This window comes from Macrobrachium rosenbergii, chromosome 52 (genome assembly GCF_040412425.1).
Source record: "Macrobrachium rosenbergii isolate ZJJX-2024 chromosome 52, ASM4041242v1, whole genome shotgun sequence".
Taxonomy (NCBI): Eukaryota; Metazoa; Arthropoda; class Malacostraca; order Decapoda; family Palaemonidae; genus Macrobrachium; species Macrobrachium rosenbergii.
Window position 1 is genome coordinate 35,717,975 of NC_089792.1, and position 13,585 is coordinate 35,731,559.

Genomic DNA, 13,585 nt, shown 5'->3' on the forward strand with positions numbered 1-13,585 from the left:
TTTTGGAGGTCATGGAAGGTAGCCTGAAGACTGAGACTCTTCCTGAAGGCTGATCGCTCGTGGCAGAGCTCCTTCCATTTCCCGTCCTGTCCCCCCACCGCAGTGGCTATTAAATCCTTATGTGAAAAACTACCTTTCCAGGACGAGTAACCCTGAGGTCAAATGTTGAATGTAATTTTAAAGACCAATACTCAAAGTAGGTGCTAGGCTATTAGCCCAGGCTACTTCTCTTGATAAAAACAAAGGTCATCCTACAGTTTAGAAACACTAGGGGTCCAAATCCTCTGCATTATGTCGGGTCAAGATCAGCACTCAGGTTTATCAAATTTTTATTGAACCATGGGAAGCAATGAAGAAATGAGCAGTTTATCTGCTTACAGAAGCAGAGACTGTGGAAAAAAAGTGCATAAAGGGGAACGTAAATAAACGAAAACATGTCTCGGGGGATACAGACCCGTAGGATTTTGAGAAATTCATAAATTTCTAATTCTGTAAGTAGATAAACTGCTCATATTTTTCAGATTGATAAAAGTGGCTGCTGAAGAGCAAGAGCCTGTGCCAGTGTCCTACCCGATTCCTTGTTCTTGAGTGCCCACCCCACAGACAGTTGCGGGCACACTACACTATGTGTGTGAGGTGCAGAGCTTTATTCCCTTTGTTTTTTTTACAGTGTTTCCTTCTGTAAGCACATAAACTGCTCATTTTTTTTTAGCAAATATACTTCTTTGTTCCGACACAATATACAAACCCTCGGTCCTTTACATTAGGGATTACTTTCAGGCGTAGGCTGGAAACGGCCGTTGAAACTTCAAACAAGGTGGTTAGACAGTTAGCCTAGCTGCTGTCCGGGAGGCAGGAGTACCGCCTACCTGGATGTAAACATTCCGATTTGCTTTTGGCCGTCGTAGACTGCAGACGTTGTTTCTTCGCTCTCTGCCTGACTGCCCTCTTTTCTCCTTTTTTGGTGGGAAAATCTTTGTTTTTTCTATAATTATGAATGTGGACAAGCCTTCTATGCCTTCCTATCCCCAGCGTGTGTGTTCCAGGATAGGAGGCAAGAAATGTAACTCATTTAGATCTAGTGTCAACGCGGACCCACACGCTCTCTGCCCATCTTGCAGGGGGCGTGTGTGTTCACACGACGCTCCTTGTAGTGAGTGTTGCTCTTGGTACCCCGAGCAATGGAGGAAGTTCGTGGAGAGGAGACGCTACTGTCGTAAGCTTGCCAAGGAATCGTCTGAGGGTAATGGTGGCTAATGTGTCGGGTTCGTTTCTCCCTCCCGGCGAGCTTCCCCTGCTTGCTCCCTCTCCCTCGGGTGAGGATTCCCCCTCCCCTTCCTCATTCGTTTCATTGGGTGTGGAAGGGCGTGGGGAGAGGTGGACTGGGACATCATCTTGGGGTCTCTTTTTGTTCTGGAGGGGAATTTTTTCCTCCAGGGCGAGTGGTGGCTTCCCAGCCTAACCCGACTTTTGCTTCAGGTTTTGGGTTGGATAGCCAGGTGTCAGACTTATCATCAACCTGGCTACACCTGGGCCTACCTGGCGTTCTGTCACTGGAGGGTCTGGTGTCACATCTGTCCAGCGCTACAGTGACAACTCACACCGCATCGACTCTCACCACCACCTCGGTCACCATGTCAGGTTTTGCCAAGCTCCCCATGTCGGTGGCTTCGCACCTGGATATCCAGGTCTCAGTTGCCCCTGCCGTACACCACGCAGTACCGCTGCCTCCTGGGTTCCTGGCTCCGTTCTCACAACCGGGCCCCTCCTTCATGGTGACTTCTACTCTGCCTTACGTGACTGTCCCTGCCCCCGTTGCTGACCTTGGCCCGATCACGACAATGGTCCTGCTCCTCGTTTCTCTGTCCAGCCCGGCACTTCGTCTGTTTCATTCCCCATACCTTCGACCCTGGCATGGCCCGGCCTGGCTGCCCGCGCACCACCTGTGCCTGCATTCCCGGCCCAGCCTCCTTACGTTCCTGGTTGCCACGCGGTTGCTCCCGCCCAGGTAAGTGCTGGCCCAAGCACTGCGTTCTCTGCCCGGGATGCGCCTACAGCTGCAGCTCCTCCGACTGCTGCTGATTCATCGGCTGCGCCTGCTTGGTTTGGGGACTTGACGGCGATCCTAAAGAAGAAGAACTCTAGGAAGGTGTCGTCATCTTCGTCTTCGTCTGCTGTCTCTTCTTCTTCTCCTTCCGAGGCTTCGCGGCTGAAGAAGAAGTCTGCCTCTCTCCCCCCCCTAAGAAGTCTCGCACCGAGACTTCCAAGGGACTGCCTCCTTCCACAGGGAAGGCAGTGGAATCTCTCGTCGGCTCTTCCCGATCCACGGATCAGGGAACCGCTGCCCTGGCCTCGGGGTCGGTCGCATCAGGAGCCAAGGGCGTGCAGACCAAGGTCCGCACCCCGCCCCCCACCGTACCTAAGAAACCTGCGTCTAAGGCCAGCGAGTCCACGTCGGATACTTGTATGCGAGTTGCTCCGAGTACCCGGGTCTCCAAGGAGACCCGGGCACCCCAGGCTGATACGGGAGAAACTTCTCACTGTACAGACCAGGGCATGGGGCGAGAGAAAGAGTCAGGGCATGCAGGTGCCCCGTCTCTTCCTGCTGGCACTTCTGTGAGTGCCAAGTTAGGTTCCCGGGATAGTGCTTCGGCCCCTCGGGGCCGAACACCAGGAGAGGCGGAGAAGAGGTCCCCTGCTCAGTCTTCCCGAGAGGCTACGGTCTCAAAGAAGACTGGGGCGCGTCTAGAGGACAGCGCAAGCTCGCACCAGCCAGACGCGCGCTCGACCTCTCCCAGTCCCCGGCCACATCCGCATGGCCAGCCTGGCTTGGGGGAAGCGCGCGCGCGGCTCGGCTCATGCAAGCTGCTTCGCTCTCCTCGGGAGACTGCTTCGCCTAGGCAAAAACGCTCTCCTCCACCCAGGCTGCCGTCACCACCGCAGGTTGGTGACTGCTCCCGGCCCGCTGCCCCTGCTGGTTCTCCCAGCAAGGCCAGTGGGAGCACCCGATCCTCCTCGCCTGTCCCCTCCGCCTCTTCGGTTCCTTCCAAGGGGCGCGAGTCGGACAGGAAGAATTCTGGCGAGTTTTCTCCTCAGAGGTCTACCTCGTGGGCGTACGAACCTGGCTCGGTCCTTGGCTCGACCAGGCCTTACGCCCGTGTGGTGCAGGAAGGATCATGGGGTTCTGCCAAGGTTCTCCCTCCTGCAGGGAGAGTAGATCAGGAGGACTGCACTCTGGAGGGACTCGAGGGTCCTCTGCCCCAGGATGCTGACACCCCTGAGATACAGAGGACTTTTGCAGAGGTTATTGCGCTGATTCGTCAGCACAACAACCTCGGGGAAGGGACCATGGCCTCAACTGTGGATCGTCCTTCACGCCTTGAATCCTTTTGGGGACCCAAGAAGGAACCCAAGGCTTCGGTGGGGCTGCCGTGGTCCACACTTGCCGTGGGGGTCCTCGACCAGGTGAACAGTCTTGTGTCTGGGCAAGACATTTCACTTAGGTCTAGCCGCTCGGAAAAGCTTCTTCCCCCCCTCTGCCTCGACAGAAGCGCTTCTACAGTACACTCCAGCTGTAGGGGCATTGCCGATTAAATAGGTTGACCTGGACCTGACTCATCTGGATCCGGGTCTGACGTTGCAGCAGCTTACTGCAGAGAGCATCTCCCTCTCCCAGCAAGAAGCTGCAACCCTGGAAGCCACCGCCATGGGGGCCTTCCAAACAGTCTCCTGGCTGGATCTGTGGTCCTTCACAGTATCGAAGGTAGCTGCTTCCTCGGGCGCTATTGTGCCTGGGGAGGACTCCGCCTTTGGGAGACTGTGCCAGTCTGGGGTAGGGCTATCTCCTACCTCGCCCACCAGACGGCGAACCTGTGGGCAAACCTGGTTCTGAAGCAGAGAGATGCCGTTCTCTCGCTTCTCCAGGTCTGTAGGTCCCGAGTCGGCAATGTCCTTAAGGAATGGACTGTTGCTGGGTTCCGCCTCTCTCTTCCCCAGAGAGCTGGTGGATGCCACGGTGGACAAACGGCTGTGCCGATGACAGTGACCGGCTTGTCCACCAGGCAGTGGCCAAGACCTCCGGGTCTTCGCATACCACTGCGGCCAGGCCTTTGGGCCAGGCTAGCACTTCCTCGGCCCCTAAGAAGTCCCAGTCTTCGAAGGGGTCCCAGGGAAACACCCAGCCTTCTTCTTCCTCAAGAAGGGGGCATTCCTCCCGTCCTTTTCAGCCCACTTTCCAATCTGGTAAAGGGGGCAAAGGGAAGAAGAAGAAGGGGAAACGCTAGGGGCGGCGTTCCCTCCCAAGAGCTGCCGAAGGTGGGGGGTGCCTGTCGAGCCATAGGGCAACATGGCAGCGACACGGAGCCGAGACCTGGATAGTGGATGTCCTTTGGGAGGGATCTCTACTACCCTTCGAGCCTCGGCCTCCCCTCACCTACTCTCTGGTCTATCTCCACACATATGTCCAAGGATCTCCGAAGGACACCGCACTACAGCAAGAAGTACAAGCAATGCTGAGCAAGGTGCTGTAGAAGTCGTGTCGGACCAGTCTCCAGGCTTTTACAGCCGTGTCTTTCTCGTTGAGAAAGCTTCAGAGGGATGGAGACCGGTCATAGACCTCTCTCCCTTGAACCATTTCCTTCGCCAGACTCGGTTCACGATGGAAACAGCGCAATCCGTGCTTTCTTCCATCAGGGAGAACGACTTCATGCTTACGGTGGACTGGAAGGATGCGTATTTTCAAATACCCATTCATCCGTCCTCTCGCAAGTACCTCCGCTTTGTCCAATTCAGGGAACTTTGTTTTGGGCTCTTGACCGCTCCCCAGGTATTCTTGAGTCTTCTCGCTCGTGTCAGCTTGGGCCCACTCGCACAGGATACGTCTACTGAGGTATCTCGACGACTGGCTAGTCCTGGCGGGCTCACGCTCACAGTTGCTACAGGACAGGGATCGACTCCTCAAGTTTTTCCGAGATCTAGGGATCGTGGTGAATCTCGAGAAGTCAGATCTCATCCCCAAGCAGAGGACAAAGTACCTGGGCATGCTGATAGACACAGTGGCAGCGAAAGTCTTTCCCTCGGACTCTCGTATCAGCAAGTGCAGGCAGGCAGCACAGCTGTTCCTGTCACAGTAGTAGCAGCCAGCCCGGCAATGGCAAGTCGTCATCGGTCACCTGTCGTCATTGGAGAAGCTAATACCTCATGGGCGTCTTCACCTGCGGTCTCTTCAGTGGAGACTAAAGGAGTATTGGTCCCAGTCCTTTCTCATTCCTCTTTCCGAGGAGATGAGGAAGGACCTTCGCTGGTGGTTGGACGACAGGAACCTCTTGATAGGAGTATCCCTGCATACTCCCCCTCCGGACATGCTACTGTTCTCAGACGCATCGACCGAGGGATGGGGCGCACACCTGGAGGAGTTGCTGACTTTGGGAGCGTGGCACCGAGATGACCAGCACCTTCACATCAACATCCTGGAACTCAAGGCAGCCTTCTTGGCCCTCCAAGAGTTCCGGGATCGAGTGATGGGACACTCCGTGGTACTGATGAGCAACAATACCATGGTAGTGACATACGTCAACAAGCAGGGGGTGCCTAGTGTCCCTCCCGCTTCACCAGTTGACAATGCAGGTGCATGAGTGGGCCGTGGCTCACTCGGTGGAGCTGTCAGCCAGGTACATTCCAGGCAAGAGGAATGTTGGGGCAGACAAGCTCAGCCGCCAGAATCAAGTGATAGGGACCGAATGGTCCCTCCACTCAGAGGTAGCGGATAGGCTGTTCGACCTGTTGGGGGCGTCCAGCCACCAATCTGTTCGCCACCTGGCACAACAGAAAACTCCAGGTCTTCTGTTCTGTCGTGCCGGACCCATGGGCCACTGCGGAGAACACGTTCCAGCACCCGCGGGACAACCCCTCAACGTATACGCCTTTCCTCCGTTCTGTCTGATTCGCCGAGTGATGATCACTCCAAATCTCAGGATGATTCTGGTGGCACCCAAATGGCCCCAGGCCATTTGGTATCCCAACCTGCTAGCTCTCCTCTCCAAGGTGCCGAGAGAGATCCCCCCCTGGCCCAACCTGCTGTGTCAACCCCACGTAGAGCGGTACCACCAGGCAGTGCATTCCCTGTGTCTTCACGGCTGGAGGTTATCCACCATCTCTTGCGAGCGTGAGGCTTTTTGCATCACGCAGCAACAGAGATGGCAGGATACCTCAGACGATCCTCCGCAGCGGTATACCAGGGAAAGTGGTCTGTCTTCTGTGGTTGGTGTTGTCGAAGGGGTATCTCTCCGGTCGGAGCAATTCAGAAGGTCACGGACTTCCTTGTCTTCCTTCGCCGAGAGAAGATTCTCTCCGTTTCAGCTTTGAAAGGCTACCGCACCGCACTCGGCCTAGTCATACGGCTGAAAGGAGTAGACATCTCCTCCTCTTTCGAGATATCTCTACTAATGAGAAGCTTTGAAAGGTCTTGCCCACCCAGGGATCTCTGGCCCCCTGCGTGGGATGTGACTCTCATCCTAAGGAGCCTGACTCGTGCACCGTACGAGCCTTTACGAGAGTCGTCAGACAGGGATCTGACTGTCAAGACCGTCTTCCTGCTAGCCCTGGCATTGGCAAAGAGAGTTGGCGAACTTCACGGACTTCCCTTTGATGTGAAACACTCGAGGGGATGGGGAACAATTACGCTCAATTTCGTCCCGGATTTCGTAACGAAGACTGAGAATCATTGGGTCCCTGATGCACGGTTTGAGTCCTTCACGATCTCCTCCCTAGAGGTTTTTGTAGGTAATGAACCAGACGAAATGCTACTGTGTCCTGTTAGAGTGCTGCAGCGCTATCTGAAGAGGACTCGACGTCTCTAACCTGAGTGTTGAAGACTCTTCGTTAGTACTGGCTCGGCCAAGAAAGAAGTGTCCAAGAATGCCATCTTTTTCTGGCTTTGTGAGACGATAAGGAGAGCGTACTCTGCTGCAGGAGAAGACGACACCGGTACGCTTCGTCTGAGAGCTCACGAGGTCCGCAGCATTGGTCCGTCCTTCGCATTCCGGAAGAACATGTCGGTTTCGCAGGTGCTGAAGGCAGGTGTGTGGTCCCAACAGACTACTTTCACCTCTTCTACCTCCGGGATGTTGCACACAAGTCCTTGGACACTTTTTCCTTGGGTCTTGTGGTGGCTGCTCAACAAGTTGTGTAGCTTACCTGGCTCCTCTAACAGGACAGGTTGCATCTCGCCTAAGATGTACAGTTGTGATTGGGAGAATGAATGTGGAGTGACTGGCCTCTCTTCTTTCTCCCCATCCTGGCTCTCTTCCCACAGGCAGGGAGCGGACGTGCCGTTACATGCTGGATCTGGTGGTCGATGCAGGTAAGCACCCAACGGGAGCTCCAGTTCTATTTTCCGTTCAGGTTGATAGAAGCAACCCCACTCCTTCCTCTTGCAAGTGGGGGAAGGAGACCATGACTATAAGGCACACCCAGTGCTTGTATTTGCCTTTATGTCATCCAACACAAAGTTCTTCCTAGCCTACTTTGCATGAACTGACGTTTCTTCTTTCATGCAAAGGGACCCAGAAGTCTGACAACTGATCCCGCGTTTCTTACAACCCGATCATCTTGTCAGAGGCAGTTTTCCCTTCCTTGCTCTCATGACCAGGAAGGGAAGACAAGGTGGTGAACTCCAGTCAGTTCAGGAGACTCGCTCAGATTCCTCCCTCCAATCAGTGAGTCTCCTAATGTAAAGGACCGAGGTTTTGTATATTGTGTCGAAACAAATCACAATTTTTAAAGTAAATTGTATTTTTCCTAACTATACAAACCCGAGGTCCTTTACACTTTATGTGCACCTCATGCCACCCCTCAATCTGATACCTGGGCCAAAAGTAATTCCTAATGTGAAGGACCTTGGGTTTGTTTAGTTGGGAAAAATACAATTTACTTTTAAAAATTGTGATACTAGGCCTATTACAGTACTTCACTTAATAACAAATACTGAAAGTAGGCCCTAGGCCTATTATTTCTTCTCTTGATAAAAACAAATACTGAAAGTAGGCACTAGGCCTATTACTTCTCTTGATAAAAACAAATACTGAAAGTAGGTACTACTGGGGTCTTTCCTTATATTAATCATTCCGTTGGTCTGTTTGAAATGGTTGTACCAGTATTCTATTTGTGTAGATACTTGCATATGCATATACATACGTATCTAAAGTTTCACCATATAGCTTGACTCATTTTTAAAAGAATATAGCCTTGCTATTAAAGAATATTGTTCCTACACAATATACAAACCCTCGGTCTTTTACACAAGGAATTACTTTCAGCGAAGCCGGAATGGCTGTTAAACTTTCGAACAAGGTGGTTAGGCAGTTAACTACTGTCCTGTAGGTGGGAGGCCCGCATGCCTGGATGTAAACGTTCCAATTTGCTTTCAGCCATCGTACGATGCAGATGCATATCCTGACTCTCTGCCGTGTTTGCTGCTTTGCTTCTTTCCCAGTGGGATTTTTCTTGTTTCCTCTTGTGTTGATAACATCTGTTTGTGTGTTTGATATTTGTATAATACAGTAAACCCCCCGTATTCGCATTCTTACAATTCACAGACTCACGTATTCGCAGATTTCTCTGTGGAATGTGTCTACCCATTACTTGCGGAAAATTCGCTCATTCGCAGTATTTTTCACTGAGAAATAGTCACTAATTACTGTATTCTCCTGTCATTTCCATGACTAAATGCACTTTTTGTGATAAAAGTATTAAAATACTCAGGTATAAGCATTTTTAGAGGGTTTTTCTTGTGTTTACACTATCAGAATAGGCAGTTCTAAGTGTTATTAGAGGGGTTTTAAGCAAAACCACAAATCATCTAAACCTGTACGGAAGACCGTCACCCAGCTTGTGTGTCCTGGTGTTGACAGCAAGGGTTGCACTCACTTCCAGTTGCCCATTGATGTTGGCCCCTCATGTCCTCTGCATCAGTTGCAGGGGCTTGACTGTAACCCAGAATCTGCTTGTGGTGAGTGTCATTCTTGGTCGCCTGTGTGGTCGTAGTTTACAGGAAGGAAACAGTACAGGAGGGAAGCTTCCACAGCGTTGTTGGAGGGGTACACACTGCCGACTACAGCTTTGGTTGCTAACCCTCCTTCGTCATTTCTTCCTCCTGCCAAACTTCCTCTCTTAGCTGTTTGTCCTTCGAGAGGCCTCCGCTTGTTCTTGGGGAAAATTTTCCCTCTGAGCAAGAGGAGTCTCCCTCCGCTTACCCGATTTGTCTCCTTCTTCAGGTCTGGTGGCTGAGCTTCATGAGGTGTGGACCACCTTGGGTCTCTCAGGTGCCCCATAAGTGCAAGGTATCCTGGTGCACATGAAGGCATCATGTGCTCCAGAGCTTCCTGTGGTGATGCATGCTGCTGTCACACCGCTACGACAGCAGTGACCATGACAGCGTTCACAAAGGTTCCCACATCGGTGTCTATGCACTTCCCAATCCTGATGACCCCCGACAGTGGTGGACCAGACTGCCGTGCGTGCTCTTGCTCTCCAGTATGTGGTGTCCTTTCTGCCTACTGCCTCTGGGGTTCTGGTTACTCCTGCTGTTCCTGTTGCCTCATCTGCTCCAGCTGCCCCGGCTGTTCTTGCTGCCCCTGTTGCCCAGCTGTGCCGGCTGCTCCTGTGGTTCCTGCTGCTCCCTCCTGGATGGGAGACCTGACTGCCATCCTGAAGATGTCGAAGAAGAGGGGTCGTAAGTTGTCGTCATCATCGTCTCCTTTGTCTTCGACTTTATCATTTGCTGCCTCCTCCCCTTCTTCTTCTGAAGCTCGCCAGCCAAAGAAGAAGGCTTCCTTCGCCCTACCTAAGGAGACCCACCATGGAACTTCTAAGGGTCTGCCTCCCTCCACAGGGGAAGCAGTGGGATCTCTCACTGGCTATCCCCGGTCTTCGGACCCAGGACCATTTCGTGTATCCCACCGGGTCTGTCTCCATCTTGGGAGCCTTGAGTGCGCAAGCCCCCAAGGTTTGCGTACTCGAAACCAGCTCTAAGAAGTCTTCTTCTAAGACTGGTTCTGTGTCTGTCTCTTCCCAAGTTTCTTCGGACTCTCGGGTGGAGACTGTGCCCCTGGATCATTCTGTACGAGTTTCGGGAGTGTTGGGTGCTCGACAAGATCAGATCACTTGGAGTACTCGAGTCCCCACGGAGCCTCAAGTATCCCAAACCAGCACTGGAGAGTCCACTCCCCAGTATGGTTTAGGCACAGCATGGGAGAAAGTGCCAAAGCATGCAGGTGCTTTGACATTTCCTGCCAGTACTGCTTTGAGTGCTCAGACAAATTCCCAAACCCAGTGCTTTGTACTTGAGGGTCAGAGCACCCAGAGATGCACTGAGGAGGCCCCCCTGTACGGTCTTATGCTCATCAGGAAGTTATGGCTTTGAAGAAGACTGGAGCACATCGGGGAAATTGTGCAAGTTCACAACCTTGGGTACCCAAGCACTAGACTCCGGCCAGCCCTTGTTCACGTTCGCGTGATCAACCCCACTCTCCAGAGAAGAGTGCAGAGGTGTGTTCGCGTGAACCTGTACGCTCTCCTCAGGACAGTGCCTCGCCACAGCGTATGCACACTCTTAGACCTGTGCCACTGTTGCCCGCAGGTTGGCGACTGCCCATGGCCTTCCTTTCCTGCTGGTTATTCTATTAGGACAGGTAGGAGTGCTCAGTCCCCCTCACCTGTCCCCTCAACCTCCTGGGGTTTCACCAGGAGGCATGAGTCAGACAGGAGTGACTCCGACAAGAATGCTTCTTCTTATCGGGGTTCTACCATGAAGGCCTACGCCCCGAGTCCAGTTCTCGGACTGACTCAGTCATACAGCCAAGTGGTTGAGGGAGGATCTCAGGGGTCTTCCGAGGTTCTCCCTCCTCTGGGGAGAGTTGATCGGGAGGACCGCACCCTGTAAGGACTCGAGGGTCCTCTTCCCCAGGACACAGACACCCCCGAGATACAGAAGACCTTTTTGTAGATCATTGCACTGATTCATCAGCACAATGATCTCGGGGAAGGGACCATGGCTTCTTGTGTGGATCATCCTTCGCGTCTCGAATCTCTTTGGGGTCCGAAAAAGGAACCAAAAGCTTCGGTGGGGCTTCCGTAGTCTGTGCTTTATGAAGGGGTATTCGATCAAGTGAATAACCTGGTCTCTGGGCAGGATAATTCACTGATCGAACTGTCTGGAGAAGCTTCTTCCCCCTCCTCTGACTCGACAGAAGCGTTTCTACATGCCTATGCAGGGGTCGTTGCCGACTAAACAGGTTGGCCTGGACCTGGTTCTTCTAGGCCCAGGTCTTTCGCTGCAGCAGCTTACTGCAGAAGGGGTCTCCCTCTCACAGCAAGAAGCAGCAAACCTGGAAGCCACCACTATGGTGTGCTCTCCAGGCAGTCTCCTGGTTGGATCTGTGGTTGTTCACAATATCCAAGGTTGCCGCCTCTTCAGGTTCGATCACCCCTGGAGAGGGCTCCGTGTTTGGGAGACTGTGCCAAACTGGAGTCAGGGCTGTTTCCTACCTGGCCCACCAGACAGCAAACCTGGTACTGCAGAGGAGGGATGCTGTCCTGAATCGGATCTCCAGTTCTGTAGGACCCGAGTCAACTCTGACCCTCAGGAACAGACCGTTGCTGGGTTCTGCTTCTCTCTTCCCCAGAGAGTTGGTAGATTCCGTGGTAGAAGGCATGCCGAAGACAGCAACCGCTTTGTCTACCAGGCAGTGGCAAAGACCTCCATGTCTTCGTGTGCTGCTGCAGCTCAACCGTCAGGTCAAGCTAGCACTTCCTCTGCCCCTAAGAAGACCCAGGCTTTGAAAGGAGCTCAAAGAAATGCCCAGCCTTCTTCCACCTCTGCCAAGAAGGGCGCAGAACCGCGCTCCTTTCAACCCTCTTTACAGTCAGGAAAAGGGAGCAAAGGTAAGAAGAAGAAGGGAGGATGCTAGGGGCGGCTTTCCCCTCCAGCTTCTGCCATTGGTGGGGGGTGTCATTTGAGCCATTGGGCAACATGGCAGCAGCATTGAGCCAAGTCCTGGTAGTGGATGTCCTTCAGGAGGGCTATCTACTTCCCTTCGAGTCTCAGCCACCTCTCACCAACAACCTGGTCTGTCTCCTTACCTATGTTCCTGGCTCACCAAAGGATCTAGCACTCCAGGGGGAGATTCAAGTGATCCTGAAGAAAGATTCTGTGGAAGTCGTTTTTGATTGGTCCCCATCTTTCTCATAGAGAAAGCCTCGGGGGTTGGAGACCGGTCATAGACCTCTCTCCTTTGAACTGTTTTGTTTGCTAGACTTGGTTCATGATGGCAAAGGCACGTTCTGTGCTTGCTTCCATCAGGGAGAAGACTTCATGCTTACAGTGGACCAGCCCGAACTATATCCCCATAATTTTACCCACAAAGTGGGTAATTAACTGTCAGCATTACCAATGCTACAGGAACAATCTTGTCAAATGAGTTACCTGAGGTACCGTTGACAACGCTGCTGCAAATACCGGCCAACAGCGGCTGACATCCCCAGTTGAGTCATTCACTGTCAAAATTGAAGTGGGGAGGAGGGTGGGAATCATTCAGGTGTTTAGGTAAGTATTACAATATTAGTTTTATTATGAAAATTTCATATTGCAGTACACTCCCTGAACACCTGAATTAGCCCGATTAACAAAATTTTAATGGTGGTGGGATCAGTCTAGTTCAGCCCGACCTGTCAATGGAGAACAAGCAGGTAACTCATTATCAACCTACTATGTGTAAATGTATGTCACCATATCAGTCAGTGTTTCGGTGAAGAGACATGCTGGAGGGAGACTCATCTAGGTTGCGGAACGCCCAATTTTTACAACTGCAGAGATGGTAGCTCACTGATCTGCTCTGCATAGGATATCTGTTTAGTCAATACACTCACCATATCAGTCAATGCTTTCGGTGAAGAGACATGCTGGAGAGTACTTTGATCGTCAGTCAGGTCAGTACTGTCTCGGTCCATCGACCTCCCATGTGGCTCTTCAGAACCTCTCATGTCTGGAGGAGTACAATGAACCTCCCATGTGGCTATTCAGAGCTTCTCATGTATGAAGGAATACGATGAACCTCCCATGTGGCTATTCAGAGCCTCTCATGTATGGAGGGGAATGAAGCAGTGTGCCGAGCCGCTGATCCTCCGGATAAGGCCTGACGATTGATGAGCAAAGAAGTATCTCAGCACCGACGAAAGAGCCTAGCCTACTAGAGAACCCCCTTGGACTCTCGTAGGGAAATTATCAAAGACTAAGATACTTAAAAACATACTAACCTAAGTTCGTGTGATTATACTATTACTGCTGCCTAAGATTCTAAAGACTAAAAGGAATTCCTCTATCTGGTTAACCTAAGAACCTCCGCACTAAGAGAATACCACTGCAGCTAAATGAACGCACCCTAGATAATAGAGTTAGCCGCTACACACGGACTAAGAGAATAACCCTCCGACGAGGCGAATTGAACGTCTTGTAAGTAAAAGGAAGTGAACATTGAGACAGACTTCCAAGTAGCCACCTCCAGAATAGAAGACACTGAACAATTCCTAG

At 52.2% G+C, this 13,585-nt stretch overlaps 1 protein-coding gene across 2 annotated transcripts in view; it reads left to right on the top strand.

Annotated features, from left to right (window-relative positions):
- The window catches only part of LOC136833807 (serine/threonine-protein kinase SIK3-like), a 575,016-nt gene that overhangs the window by 805 nt on the left and 560,626 nt on the right, over positions 1-13,585 (top strand). The gene's annotated exons all lie outside the window — the stretch shown is intronic.